Source organism: Homalodisca vitripennis, chromosome 1 (assembly GCF_021130785.1).
Source record: "Homalodisca vitripennis isolate AUS2020 chromosome 1, UT_GWSS_2.1, whole genome shotgun sequence".
NCBI lineage: Eukaryota > Metazoa > Arthropoda > Insecta > Hemiptera > Cicadellidae > Homalodisca > Homalodisca vitripennis.
Window position 1 is genome coordinate 171,903,942 of NC_060207.1, and position 15,813 is coordinate 171,919,754.

At 35.5% G+C, this 15,813-nt stretch overlaps 1 protein-coding gene across 1 annotated transcript in view; it reads left to right on the forward strand.

Moving 5' to 3' along the window:
• Window positions 1-6,263: 6,263 nt before the first annotated feature.
• The window catches only part of LOC124352732, a 220,688-nt gene continuing 211,138 nt past the window's right edge, over window positions 6,264-15,813 (forward strand). The window contains exon 1 of the mRNA XM_046802371.1: window positions 6,264-6,402. The gene's annotated coding sequence lies outside the window, so the exon portion shown is untranslated. The remainder of the gene's footprint in view (window positions 6,403-15,813) is intronic.

Below are 15,813 nucleotides of genomic sequence, written 5' to 3' on the forward strand. Positions count from 1 at the left end.
GAATATTTTGATTTAAAGACAGTTGTACAAGTTTAAAAGAAAATAATTGCCAATTATTGTTATATTTTACATTAAAATTACTTTGTTTGCAGAATTACTCCCTTCTTCATGTACCTTGTTAACTTAAAATCTGATTATTTCATGTTCAAAATGTTATTGTTCCTGAAAAATTTAAAAAAGTATAAATGACTCCAACCTGAAATAATATACTTATTTATATTGAACTGTACTGTTGTTTCCACAAATTTTTCAGAAGAGGAAATAACAGATTTAAAAACCAGTAAAAAAATGCAAAATTTATTTTTTTGTTTTGGAAGTGGTTTGGGAAATTATAGGCTTGGTGTCCATTCCTGAGCTCTTATTTATATTTATATTCAATAAATTTGTTTGGATAAAAACCGATTTGGATTTAGGAGAGATAAATCCACAGTAGATGACTTACTTAAAGTTACTAACATTATATATAAACAAATTTATAACGGAAATATAAAATCCGTTTTTTTAAGAATTACAGAAACATTTAGTAAGCCATGCAATTATTTTAAACAAATTAGAAACAAATTTTGCACGAGTATCAACGTTTAATTGATATGGGTTTTTAATTTATATAAAACTTCAAGCAAAGGTAAATAATGTCTTAGGTTCACCTCTTCCTGCCACAGCGGGAGTACCCAGAGCTCAGTTATAATGGCAACACTACAGTGTATACAGTGTAGGCGCAAAGTCATGTCACACTTTTAAATAACTATATTCACAGAAGCATATACAGCACAAGAATGAGATTAACATAGGACTAAAAGAGTACTTTAAAGTTTTACATTAGTTTATCTGAGGTCAACATGAGCACCGTGAATCACCCTGTAGACATCTTAAGTGAATTTTGATCCCCGCCCATATTTTGATCAGAACTTCTGGAGTATTGTGGAATAGATCTCATTTTATCTCTCCTTATCTCAGAAAAAAAGTTACATCTTGAAGGTAATGTAGGCTGACGTAGATTTAACTACACATTTATTTATGTGTATGATTGTTGGTTTCAAGAGTATTAAACTAAGAAAAATATTATCTGAGAAAAAATTATTATTTCATTTTTTTACCCTTTTAATACCCTCTCATTTGCACCATGTTTGTGCAAACTAACTATTATGAGTGTAACGAAATGTTGACCAAAAACAAAACGTGTCATACTAAAGTAAGTACGCAATGTGCATTAGAGACTTTACTGCAATCATACATCTAGATATTTATCCTCATAAATCGTTCAAATGACCTAGTGAAGTTATATAGAACAGTCCCTGTTAATAGAACTCTTACATCGCTGTAAACGAATATTGTTCAATAAGTTTGATGCAGAGGGGATGAAAACCAAATTACCAAAACCAAGCATTAGCAATAACCATGTAATGACGGTTGCAACGCCAAGCACTCTAACACACATTGTAACACACAGATTCTTTAGAAGTTAGAAATTTCCGAGGAAAATTAATTTCTGCTCACCTAAGAAACAGATTTAATTTAATATTTTCAAATGGGTAAAGTTTCTTTGTTGTGACTACCAAGAGGCATAACTATTAACAAAATAATTAATAAATGGAGCTAGCGTGTCAGTTTGTTGTAGCTGAGTAGGTGGTGGTAGTGGTGGATATCCTCCCCTTCCCCTCAATATTCAACTACCCTTAATTCCGCTGAATCACGTGCTCGCCGAGGGGTAGCTATTTTTGTCATTCCACGAATAGAACTTTCATGTCCGAGAGAGCTAATTAATAATTTCCGAGAAATGGCTTCTTGGCTTTATACTCAATCATTTATTTTTATTAAGAGTCTAAAACGAATCCCAGAAAGCAATGTAATACCTTGTTATTATATTAAAAATCATCTGATTTGATCGCAGAGTAAATAAATTCCAAAAAATAACACACCAATGTAGCACTTGTATTGTAATGACTGCTATAAGCATGAAATAGTTAAAAATTACATTAGTAAGGGAATCTAAAACGTAGGTGAATATATTGCGTGATTTTATGGAATTTGCTAAAAGGTTTTGACTAATAATTCTAATATTAGCAGTTATCTGAAAAAAAGGCTTATGACTCAGTGCAATGAGCACATTTCTAATGCAACAGGAAGAAATATTTCAAATTGACTGCATAATGATAAAATTTCAATGTTGGAATAAAATTCCCTTCATATTAGATAAGGATTAAAATACAGATTGTTTGGTTTAATTTAGTAATTATTAATTTAAAATCCTGTGAATATCATAAACTTGCAATCCTTGTTTACTATGTTATTGTTTTTTTTTTTTTTTTTTTGTCAGGAAGTATAGGGATATTACAATATATAGCAAGATATAAAAAATACAATTGGTGTGCATCAACAAAAAGGTACATCTCACTGTTAAGGTAATTAACGTAAAAAGTATATTCATTGAAATTTCAAGAAATGTTGGAGTGAAGAGAATTATCTTACGCAAATTAGCTAACACTCTTGGTTCTTTAATGTAATCTTTACTCCATTAAAGAAGTAATTCTGACCACTGGCCAAGATTTTCAACCCCCCATTAGAAATGACGGTAGAAACTACTTACTTTCGTTACCTGTTATGTTCATTGAATTAGTATTTATGTTGTTACCATTATAAAAAATAATAATTAATGAGCGTTTCACTAAAATGTACACGTCGATAATTTTAATGTTAATCTAACTGTAGTCTCATAATCATTTTGTATTAAGGAAGGCTTTAATAAAATAATACATATGTTTATAGAGAGTCAAGGGATCTGGTATAATTCCAACGCCATATAATGTTTCTAAGAATAAAGTAATTCTGTATACATCAAGTTGCGATTGTATCAACAACATTGTAATAAAGAAATAACTCTTGGATAAAAGGTTCCTATTATCACTGCCGGAAGAAACAATCAGCCTGTTAATTAGCGGCAGATGGCACAGCAGTGACCTGTTACATAATTAACCAGCCGTACAGCTGCCGTAGGTTGGGCGGGATATGGACATTTAATGAAACGATGGACCCGTAATACCAGTGGATACTGGATAAAGGCATAATCTGTGGCTTAGTCATTCCCAACGTTGAGATAACATAGCTGTTTGTTTTACGAAGCCTTCTTTAGTAACTTTACACAGTTAATATAAACTTTGTTCTTTACAGTGTATACGAGCTTTCGGAGTTTATCTCATTTAAATGGGAAAATACAATGTGTTTAAAACACTTACATTATTTAAGCGGTGCTCCAACTTAAACGAATCGTTGCTTAAAATATACCGTATTAGAAAATGAAAATATTGTAATGCCTGTTAAGCAGGGCCGTACTCAGTTTTGGCAGTACGGAAAAGATACTCGGCCGGGTCCCGTCGAGACCCGCCACCGCGTATCAAATACACGATCTTTTCAAATAGTCGTGCGGCGGCGGCGCCCCGGGAAAACTGTCCGAAAAACCGATCTGAGTACAGGCCTGCTGTTATGAAGTGTCATGGATTGTCAAGGAAAGAAATTTTACGAAAATTACGAAAATTTAAAATTGAAGAAGACATTGCAGCTTTGTTGAAGTACCTAAACAATCCCTTGTTGTCCAGTTTTGCAACTTTTGATATTTGTTTCTTTATATGAAGCAATTACAAAAAATCAATTAATCAAGCTCTACCAAGTTCAAACTCTATTAATCAGCGATGGTACCATTTGGGCAGCTCTCCGAATACTAACACAAGGATTACAACAAACCTAAAAACCCCTAAAATCCAACAGTTACCCTGGGTTTTTTGAAAGGTAGATATCCAAAATAAATAGTCAGAGTGACAGTAATATCAGTGATGGTGGACACTGGCCTATCAAGGTAAGGTAATGCCTATCAGAAATCAATAATTGATAAAAACACTTCCAGTTACGATAATACCATTAATAAAATGTTTAGTGATGTTTTCGAGAGATTGAAAAAGAGGAAACAAAAAGTACAACAGTGGAAAGTTCAAGCTATTTTGAATAGTAGCTGAATAATTTAAAATAAATAATTTCATAAATTTATTAATTTCATTAAGTTTTTCATGTTTTCTGTGAATCTGAATCACATTGGCTGTTCCGTCAGCAGCCAGGCAACATCTAATGATGTATTATGCACAGTTGTGTGTTATGTCTTCAATTTATGTTAGTTTTGTAACTAATTTTATAGTAATCATCGTTTAGTCTCCAACAACCATTATAGAAATATTCATCCGTCAATAAATCTATTACATTTTTAAATTTGTATTTCATGGTATAATAAATATCAATGAAGATAGAAAAAATTATAAAATTGCTTCCATGTCATAAACATTTATTAAAAAACCATTAGTCTCCACTTTAAAAAAATTGTATGCACCATATCTTAGACATTAATAAATACTTAGTTAATTCATTAGTCGCTAGTTTACACACAATTAACAGTTGATTTTTGTATCAAGAGAGTTTCACTTAGTCAGGCTAGGAGACAAGTTTTAATGGAGCACATCGCATTAATTCCCCGACGGTGACAAGGAAGTTTCCTCCCATGATGAATACACAATATTCCTGAAGCTATCATTTTAAATTAAACTACATTTAAGTAAACTATAATATATTTAGTCCTTTATTATTATCATATCATTATCTATGAATTGCAACTAACACTTATTTATATAACAACTTATAGAGCTCAAGAACACTTGCTTTGTAAAGCAATGTCTGCCAACGGAAAAGAATAAGCCTTTATTCTTTTTGTTAGTTTTATTTCTAGAAGTAAATTTCCATGTGGCATAGCATGTGGGGGAAAATATTAAAATATCAATTTGTCCTATATCTACTATAGGAGACCATTAATAAAGGTTTAGAAATAGCTTACTTCCTTCGGCAAGTCAATATGTAGATCTTTTATAACGATCAGTCACGGTAGTTAATGGAGGCAATCAGTAATCCCTCAATTAAATGCATATCCAGCGATTGAATAATAAATAGTATTAGGGAGGGACAAACACATCCGAACCATTTGTTGAGGCACTGTATAAAAAAGGGAAGAAATATTGTGCTGGCTATAACAATATTAATAATAATATTATTATTATTATTATAACCAGCACAATATTTCTTCCCTTTTTTATACAGTGCCTCAACAAATGGTTCGGATGTGTTTGTCCCTCCCTAATGCAACGAAAAAGGTCTTTCAGCAGTCTTCGTCTTGTGATTAATCGTTTTTCACTTCTTTTTCAGAGTTTTTCAGATCATGAATGTTTCCCAGCCAATCTGGAAAAGCGTAAATCGGGTACCTGCCCTAAAATGTGTTTCCTACTGATGTACTCATGTCCAGAATCTTGGTTTTCTTGATTTCAATGTATGTGCAATTAAAATCCTCAATAAGTGTATATTTTTTTACTTTATTATTTCTTCACTCTTTATTGAATGTGTATTCAGGTAATTGATGTTTTAATTAATTACTTAGTTAGGAATAAATAGTTAGCTGTACATGTAGTGCATAACTATGGCTTCCTCTATATCTAGGAAACAAACCATATTTTAATTTGCCTTGATAATGAAGACTGCCGTGCAGTAAATACAAAGGTAAAAATGCATATCTTCATTCTGTAAAAGCGGCAACTCCTTACGTAACGCGAGGGACAGAAGCCTACCCATAGTCAAAGTAAAAATTGTTTTTCTAGAAGAGCAAAAACACTTATATTTAAGATTGATTAATCCATAAAAAATACAAATTGCGCCCCCACGATGACTTGAATTCTATCACAATATCTCTAAAAAGCTGAAACTCAAATTTTTTTAATCACTTGTTTTAATCAAATTTCATCATCCCACTACTCGAGAAATAATTTCCTGATCTCACCCATAACTGAATAAATAGTCTGCTTATCAATATCGTAATTGGAAGAATTACTTCTTATATAGAGACCACTCATTTATCCCTTCAAGAACCGATTAAATAAACCTCATTAATATTTCCATAGTGAATTTCCCATGGCATGGCAGTCAATAATGTTGACAGCTCATCAATAATACCATGATTTTGGAAATTCCTTGTCACTAAGTCAACCTTAAGATTAAGTTTGTAGCCAGACTAGAACACAGTGGTGCCACGTATGACTGCCAGTTCCAAGTAACGTGGTCACGTGGCCAGAAGCCAAGAAGTCTATCGATCCTCACAATACCTGAGCCACTACAGCAAGCACAGCAGTCTGTTTATCAATGGTGTGACGTCGCCCCCCTCCCGACTTCGGGCTCTCCTCTCCTCTCCTCGGCAGTTCGGCTCGCCGCGTCCTCGCTAACGGTTCGACTTCTGCTCGCTCCTTCCGCCCGAATTCTTCCACTTCTTCACACGCCGGTCTTCGCTTTGTTTCGGTGGTGTGAACAACCTGTCCTCTCCAACCGGTGAGTACGAAGCACGTCCGGAGTGAACGGCGCGATTATATTGAGGTTAATTGCACCTGGCGCCTGCGTAATAATAGTGCGTTTGTTAATGGCAGGTGAATCGTTCAACCTTCGATATCCTCACTTACCGAGGTGATTTATATTCACATAAAGACATACTACGGAAACTTTACTAATCAAGATGAATATTCTTTTAGATTTTGTTAAATATCGCTAAATTACTAAAATAAGCTAATAATATTAGCTTCATAACATGCTCTAGCAAACTATACTGAAAGTTATGATAGTGTGAATGAGAAGTACATTTAGTATGTACGTTATTTAGTTGTGTTTAATTGTGCATAGTTTTATATTTTACCAAATTGTTCGCCTTTAGGTTGTTTTGATGCCTGAAATCAACTTAGTTCAAGGGGCTTAAAAGCATGATTTAAATCCTTTTACATTTATTTAATAATTTTACGAAATAAATGTATATTTAATTTGCAGCAATTGAAGTGACTGGAATCTGATCATTCTTAAAATATAATAGCCAGAAAACCACTGTGATGTTAATAAATTACATTGTTTCACTGAATTCCGCAAGGTTCAGAAGAGGAATTTTGTCGCCAAGGTGTCGCAATGGAATGCTTTAATTAACCGGAGAATTTTATTTACAGAAGAATTCTTGTATGTATTTCCCGACTCGGCGCCATCGAAACGCCCTTGACTCCCTACCACCCCCTGGCACCCTCTAACCCCTCTCCCCTCCTGCCTAGAACGTAGTAAACAAGTCCTTTTCCGCAAACATTCACTTATCTCTTGATTGCAGTAAAACACACACGCTGCTCGAAGGTTTGCAAATACTGTTATCAGCTACATAATACATCACCTGTTGGCGAAGCTATGGTGATAAGCTCTGTACAGTTACAACACTAACACGTAACTGATAGCGCTTGTAAACTTCAAACATAGGCTAACACGCGTTGTGAAACATTCTATAACAGTACATGGTTGGTGGTGTAGATATGTGATTCTAAATTTCAACGTTATTTATTGAACTAGAGAACATATTCAAACATGATAATATACAATGCCTTTGCATTAAGTATTTTGTATACATTCCTCCAGTGTTTTGCAATTATGAAAGTATTCAATAGAAATTTACGTTTCATGCTTAACATTTTTGTTTGATTTAATAACGATGAGGCACAAGTTTAACATCCAGTTATATTTGTTATTAAATTAATATTGTAAGACTCGTGATGTGATGTGTGAATTTGTTGTAACTGAATATTTTACTGCTCACGATGTCATCAGCGAATATTAGATGTTTTAGGAAAGGTGTAAATGGACTTTGCAGTCGTCTTATTATTAAAAGTGGACCAATTAGATAAGTGAGTTGACGTGTTCTGCAAGACTGCATTAGTCTAATCCTGTTGACTGATTGACAAAGCCGACTTATAATTCTGGCGTTGGCTGAGATGCGATTAACGTCACATAGTCAACCTACATACACCAGAATTCTGTAGTAGTACCTTGTTGACTTTGTAGATACGTCACACGGACGTAGACACCATAAAAATGACGTAAATTACACCTCGTCCCTACAAACCACATGTCCTTCAAATCACCGAATTATACCATTGTCTAATGAATGCCGATCTGGCAGATTAGTAAGAAGTAGAGTAAATAATTGCAGATGCAGTTTCCGCGTTTCTGTCGGTCTTTTATGTCCGTCCTCATTGAACACTGGCCTGTGGATCTTATTATTTGGAATAAGGGGAAATTATGTCTCTACATAATATCTGTACTTTATTGAATTAAGTTATCTCTAACTCAGATCCAAATTTCAACGTCTTTTTCTTACAGCCACAGGTTCTGAACGAGATAAGTGGATCCCGAGGAAAAATATTATTAGTTGCTTTTTATCTAATTCTGGTATTTGTGTTTTCTACACAACCATGACTTTTCAGCCTGTTGGCGAACCTTCGGTCACCGAGTTATCCACATCGTTGTTGTTGTTATTCACTTAGGAGGAGAAGTTGGGGACCATCTAATTGAACAAGACCTAAAACGACATTTGCGCTTGGTTCGATATTCAGGATAAGTGAGGGTAAGACGCGTATTCTTTCGAATCCCGTGTATACCCTCTAAGGAGGAATAACGGGCACTCTCTCAATCATGTCACCTAGGGGAAGGGCACCAACCAGCCTCTACCAGTCAAATCGGGCAGAGGCGACAATACTCTCTCCTGTTTATGCTTGCAAAACACTAAAGAAGTACCATCCGCTCCATCAGTCGCTCTTGGCAGGATCGACCAAGCCTTATCTTAATGGCTTCATATTTGCGATTAGTAATGTGTCACTCCTGGATATCCATTGAGATGTAAATTTCGCCTCAGCTTTTACTGGACCCAGTGCAGATCCTATTGTCATGACAATAAAAACATATAGGTACATTAATATAAGGATGCTCCACTGGTCCATACCAATAACGGAACACAGAGCCTCAGGTGAGATAACGGTGAGTTTGATTAGATAAACGGCAAAAGCTGAAAATAGACATATAGACAAGAACAGCTATTTAAGGATCGATGAACACCTGATGAGGACAGAACGCGAGGAAATGCTAAATTGGCTGACCGGCTTCTGCCCCCACGTCCCGCCTACACGAGCGCACACGCAACTCCTTACACCTTGGTCGGCTCTGAGTGCTGGGATCATGAATCGACCTACTGACAAATTCTGAGTACTCTAAGAAAAATGGATTAGCCTTCAGATTGTATGAGTTATAATAACAATAGTCTGAAGGTGCCGAATATGGAAATTTTTACAGTTAAAAAGACTTTATAGTAAGACTTATTTCAACCCAGCAGGGATCACTTCTGGCTGGTTTATACCTTCCAGTTGAACCTACCACTGGGCACAGCCAAAAACTATGTGTCACTTAAATCTGAGAAACCTTATGGATGTCCAGGAGCGGCACATCACTACCCGCAAATGTCGAGATTCTGAGGTTCAAGGGCAGTTCGATAGGTTTAGTCTACTGTGGGAGATGACTCTTGGAGTTGGTGGGGTTTGTTCCCTAACCTCTGAGGTTCTTGCTAGCTTCAATAAGGGTGTGCCACCACCTGCCTACTTTGACTGGAGAAGCTGGTTCAGAGCTACCCCCTCCTTCTTCCGGAGAGACATAACTTTGATATTTAGTGCCCTAATTCTTCCTCATGGATCTCGATAGGAGGCGGCCCCTACTCCCTAACCTTACCCATTCTCAATATCCTGTCACTCCGGAAGCAGCACAAAGGTTCTTATAGGACTGAGTGCAATGTATAAGCTTCTTGTCCTAAGAGAACAAATAAAGACTTATTTCGTCAATGATGGTTCGCCATTTTTAGTCTTTATTTGCCAATTTAAACTCATTTCTTATTTAAAAATATGTGATTAAATTATTCTGGTCATAATAAGACCAAAGAATGAATCTGGTCAGCGCTTATGTACGGCCATGGATCACAGTCTTCCTTCAGTCATGGAATCTTTAACAAGGATCTAGATTTTGAACAGAGATTTATATAGCATGTGGTGGGTTGATCTGATCTTTAATCTGAGTAGGTATCCTTATTTTGTCCAGAGCTGTTGTGGACACTTGGTTTTTCGTGAGTACTGCTTTGTATTGATTCACTAATGGGATTGCGATGTTTATAAAATGAAGAGTTTGATGGAATTGTGCTTCTTCATCTTACATTACTGTATTTTATGAAACTAACACTAACCTATGTCCCATTAGGGTGAGTAGACCAAGACTAGACAATTATCGACTCTTACAGAAAATCTTATAATAGCTCTAGCTAGAATCCACTACAACATTATAATAGAAGGCGAAATACACACCATGATCAAACCAGACCGATATTAGCGAGAAGGTGTGAAAAAGACCTACACTGAAAATAATATACACCTTTTTTGACACGTATATTGGTTGCTTTGATATGCGTAATAGGTTCTTTCACTCCAAAACGCTTCCCATTTCCCTAATTCTACTAAATTTATATTTTCATTTCGATTCGTATGCATTTAAGAACCTTAAATTTACCTATGTATAGTGTATTTATACTTTCCGAGTTCTGATATTCCTACAATTGACTTTTCCCGTTGCTACTAATAGGGAACTTACTATAGTGTTTGTAGGAAGCAAGTGACATTCCTTAAAACATTTTCAAGTGGTTTTTGTTCTCTTGGGACAAGAAGCTGAACGATTGCATTTAGTCCTAAAAGCACCTCTGCGCTGTTTCCGGAGTGACAGGATACACTGAATGGTTAAAGTTGGGAGTAAGAGCCGCGCCGTCAAGATCCATGAGGGAGGATTTTGGGGATAAGTCTCAGTCATATCTCCTTAGAAGAAGAGGAGTAGGACGGCTCTGTTTCAACCTCACCAGTCAAAGCGAGCAGGGGCGGCACATTCTTATAACAAATCCTGGCAACTGCCTTTAACATTTAGGCAGGCCCAAAAACTCTTTAACAAAAATATCCCCGGCAGAGGACTGGGTATATTTATCTAGTCTTGCACCCAATATCTCGACATTTGCGGCGGCTAATGATGCAAATTACATCCATAGGGTTGTCCAAATTTAAGTGACACGTCGATTTTTGCTGTATCAAGTGTATGTTGAACTATAAGGAATAAACCAGCCAGAAGTGAACCCTCCCTCCTGGGGAATTCTTTAGGTTACCTTCGAGAGTACTTCATATTCCTAACCTCACCTTACTTAAAATCATGTTACATTTAATTAAATTTCATTACTAGGTGAGACTAGTTTATTAAGAGGCTGAATATACACAGAAATGTTTAATTTGTTAAAAACTGTCGTCTCTTAATAATTTGATCAATTAAGATTATTTCCGTCAGAGGTGTTCTATTTGCGTAGCAGTTCACGTTACAGCGAAGAGCGCTGAGGTAATGTAACCGGAGTGAGCTGTCAAGGTCAGTTTCGTCACGGACGGTGACATGCGACAAGATACTGTGTCTGGTGCAACCAGGGCCGTATTCCTCAACCAGATGTTGGGGGTCTAAAAATGTGGTTCCACTATTTCCACTTTTGATAACGGTTAGAGGCTAGTTTATACGAATAGATATGAATACTTTGGCAACCACTCCTTAGAATATCCACAGTACCCCTGCAGTGTGGAATTTTATATAAACTTGCCAAGAATAAAATTTATCCCTGTATTATGTATCTGCTCTAGACGTATTTGTACAGATACCAGAAAACATTGCAATATAATATTCCAACTTTCAAAAAACATCCCATAATTAAGGATCCAAAAGTCCTTCTTAAAATTACGTCGTTGTCCTTCTGTCAGTCAGGATACTCTGAACAAAAAATTCCTAGAGAGTTGGAAATTGGGTACATGAATTCCTCTTGGATGTTTATGTTGGGTTTAAAGTGGCCAAAGTGCAGTCCGTTCATCTACTCGTCTGCAGGATAACTTTTGACAAAAGAAGGGCCTAGAGACTTTAAACTTCGTGCGTATATTACTCTTGATACAAGGTACAACCACATTGGGAACAAAGTATCAAACGGAATTTTTTTGTTACATTTGGTATTTCGACACTCCGTTGTATTGGTTTATTAGGCAACATTTTAGAAAATAAGAGTGTATTACTTTTGCGACTTTAGTTATCCATTTTTAATTCATAGATTATTCATAACTACAGTGCATTAAATAAATATTAAATAATTCAAGTTATTTTTTGCTACCCACGACACTCCAGTATAATTATCATTCGTTCCTGAAGTACACAAACAGAGCTGTTCATCGTCATCTTTACAAATTAATGATCGTATCTAATAATATTTACGTGAAACATATGACATGTTGGTGACATTAAGTACATTTCGAAATAGCTAAATGTAATATACAGCGTGAACAGCCGCTCACGTACAAGAATGGAACTCTTTATTAAAGCTCCTCTTGGCTAGTCCTTTGTCTTTTCTCGAGTACGCGTTACAAGTCTTTGTACAGCACTTTGTGTTTAGCCGTCTAAACATCTTCTTAGCAGGCATAATATTTTGTTTTAATCTTTTTAACAAAAACTTTAACAAGGACTCTCTAATTCTGGCGAGGTAAACTACTACCGCTTACAACAAGAAACATAAACAAGTTTGAATCGTCTGAGCTTATTTACATATCGGATCAAATTACTCGTATTGTTAGAACATTGTTAAGTCAGTTACCAGTACTTCAGTGTGTACTGTTTTATTTAACAGAGAGATTGCAAACATTTACGATTTTCAAATCTCAACTATGCTTGCTACTATAAATTAATTGAATAATTAACATATCTGAATGAATACTCTGCTGAAGGAACATGAAAAATTAGCACAATGCGGCAAGATAAAATTGCGCTATCGGTTAACGGTAGCTTTACTTTTTTGGATTTTTTACCCACGTTCCCACAAAGTATTTTTTCTGAAGAAAAGCAGACCAAAGTATTTTGTCATTCCATGAGAAATCATTGCCATTTATAGTATTTAAAAATGTATTGATATTAATACATCATTGACACCAGGTCAACAGAAAATGGCTGAAGATAGGATGTTTGCAGTAAAGAAACAGAGTTTATTAAATATGATCGAAGAGAATTACCTGAATATCAGGGGAGACTACGGGGATATATCTGTGGTTTGACATGTTTTGTACTCCTGCCAGCGAAACAAATATGGAAACATGTATACATGGAAAAGAACTCAAAAAGGGATGTAAAATTGTCCCCAAGCTTCAAATCGCATACATGTGAAGGTTAAAATGTTTATTTTTATACATCGTTGGATATAGAAATTTGATTAAGAGGTCATACCAACACTTAAAATACATTTTTTATCGTACGTCCAAATAAATACCTTGAGATACTGTGATGAAAGGTCAGGTTGTAAACTTTATTGAACGTTGCACACCTGTTTAAGAAATGCCTTTTTCATTCAATCTGTTGTTGTCATGAGTTTTTAATAGCTAAGATTTTATGAAATAATGTACTGAAATGTATAAACGAAAAGGTTTTAGAAGACGACAGAACGTCTCATCAATGACTCGCAATTATTGTCACAATTGAATGGTAATGAAGTTTCTGATAGATAACGCTAAGCAAAACCAATTTGCTCGTTTTATATTAATCAGAAATGAAAGAATGGAGTAGTCAGTAGTAACTTTTATTGCCGATACTGTTCTACCATGCCCCAATAGCAGGCGGTGATAAACTTTTCCCAGTTTAATGGGTCGGCTGTAAAATTAACCTGCTGTCCAACTAATCGTGCTATCAGCATTGCCACAGTTCTTTGTCAATGTTATATTCATAACGCTCGTTAAGAGCTTAACAGTCGAGATTACTCCCAAGGTCACGCTCGCCTACTTACACTCATACTGCATCATCTGCGTTGTTCCAGCTCTACAACTCTTCTCTACATCATCCGTAATTACTTGACTACGAGTCAGTATAGCGAATGTATGCAATAGTTTCATTACTGGGGTCTCTCAAGTTATCGATAAAATATATTTATTTCAGATAACCTAGCGAATGATACCAAACCATTTTTTACAAGAAGACTTGAAATTATTTCGTGATTTAAAAAAAAAAACTTTTATTTGAAACACTCTCAGACCGGCAGACGACTTTGAGTCGCTAAAGTGTATCAAAATTTAAACTTAAACAAATAACGCATTGTGTATAACAAAAACACTACACACTATTTAACAAAATAGTTGTTTTAGCAATTGCTGGTTGTTTAGTCCACTTAATTTTTATCCGATGTTTAATAGTTACACAAAACATACCCATTAATACTCCGAGTTCGTTTCCTAGAGGATTGATGAAGACCAACCCGCAATCCTATTACCAGAAAATCAGTCTAGGTGTCATACGTGATAGCCTGATTTCATGCATTATGTATAATGAAGAGAAGTTTAAACCATTTGCCTGCTACTTTTGATACGTTACAAACTATTTGAGTAATTTTTAGTACTAAATATTAAATTATTCACCACAAGCAGCGATGCATTTATGAAATCAAATATGCCCTTTATCTGTGGATGCCGAAAACGTCACCTTACATAGTTTGAGGTAGTTTTTACAAAAACTATTTAACCATACTCTTTTAGTAGCCAAAGAGCCTTAGTTATTTAGTTATAGTTTCGTTATTGGTATATTACTATTGTTCAAATCACATAAGCAGATACCTATTTTAAACTACAAAAATTAAAAAAGTATCTAAATATTTAGTCTGAAACTAAAAGGAAGAATATGTTGATTAATTCATTTACATGTGACGAAGAAGAAACACGAATATTGTGTAGGAGATACTCAATAATAAGATCCATTTATAAGAGATTTAAACCTATATGCTTCTTGTACAATTTTTAGGACTGGGATAAAAATACCATTCGCATTTATTTGAATTATCGTGTGGCCAGTATCTCATTATTGTATGTCATCCTACCACTCGATCATCAGTAAAGCTTATAAATGATTAAGGTTTCTAAAATTCTTTGGGAGTTGTTTATTATAACTAACACCAAACAGACACTGAATTTCTGAATTGCTAACTTTCTCCTCTCAACTCGACTTCAGTCACGATTTCTTTGTTGATTACGACTGTCTAATGTGTTAGCTAACCTCAGTGTACCTACTACTACGTCTGCAAATTCGCCTACTAGAGCAGCCCACACGAGAGTAGTCCGTGGGTGAATAGTGCATTTGAATCCCCCCTCTACACCCCGCGCCCAACAATGTTGCCAGTTTTATGAAAAGTAACTGATTCGTTTCAACATTAGGGAACAGCTGATGGTCAGCAGCGATATGGCAACACCACCTCTAATGTTATCGAAGTGCGGCCTGCTCTTATAGTGTGTTGAAAACGTGGCAGACGTTAACACAGTTAGCACTAAGGGCTTTGCGAAGGACATCACACTCCACGCGCGTGCACTAGCATCAAGTATTGTTGCTTTCTCACCTTCAGTACCTGTTTGTCCCACATAGTTCATAACGTCTTGTAATAAAAAGTGAATGTTTCATACTATTATTTTATCCGTGACAGCATTGTGTTGTTCTAAGATGTAATAACACTAAACAATTTGAATCTTTCAATTATACATTTATATATTTTTCAATTTACGTTTATATCAAGTGGGAACCCGGATCCAAATCCGAGTTCAGGCAACATATTTATTAACTGAGCGTTAGTGAAGTGACATAAAACACAAGCAATTAGGATATTTTGTTTGATGGGACGTTAAGACTTTCGAAACGTTTTCTCAGGTCCTTCTCAGGTACTCCGTTGTATCGGGTTTTTTTGTATATAGACAAGATAGAGTTCGATAAAGGTGCATGTCTCTCTAGATGGTTTGGCTGAGCGTTAGCAAAGCCTATGACTCAGAGTGATAT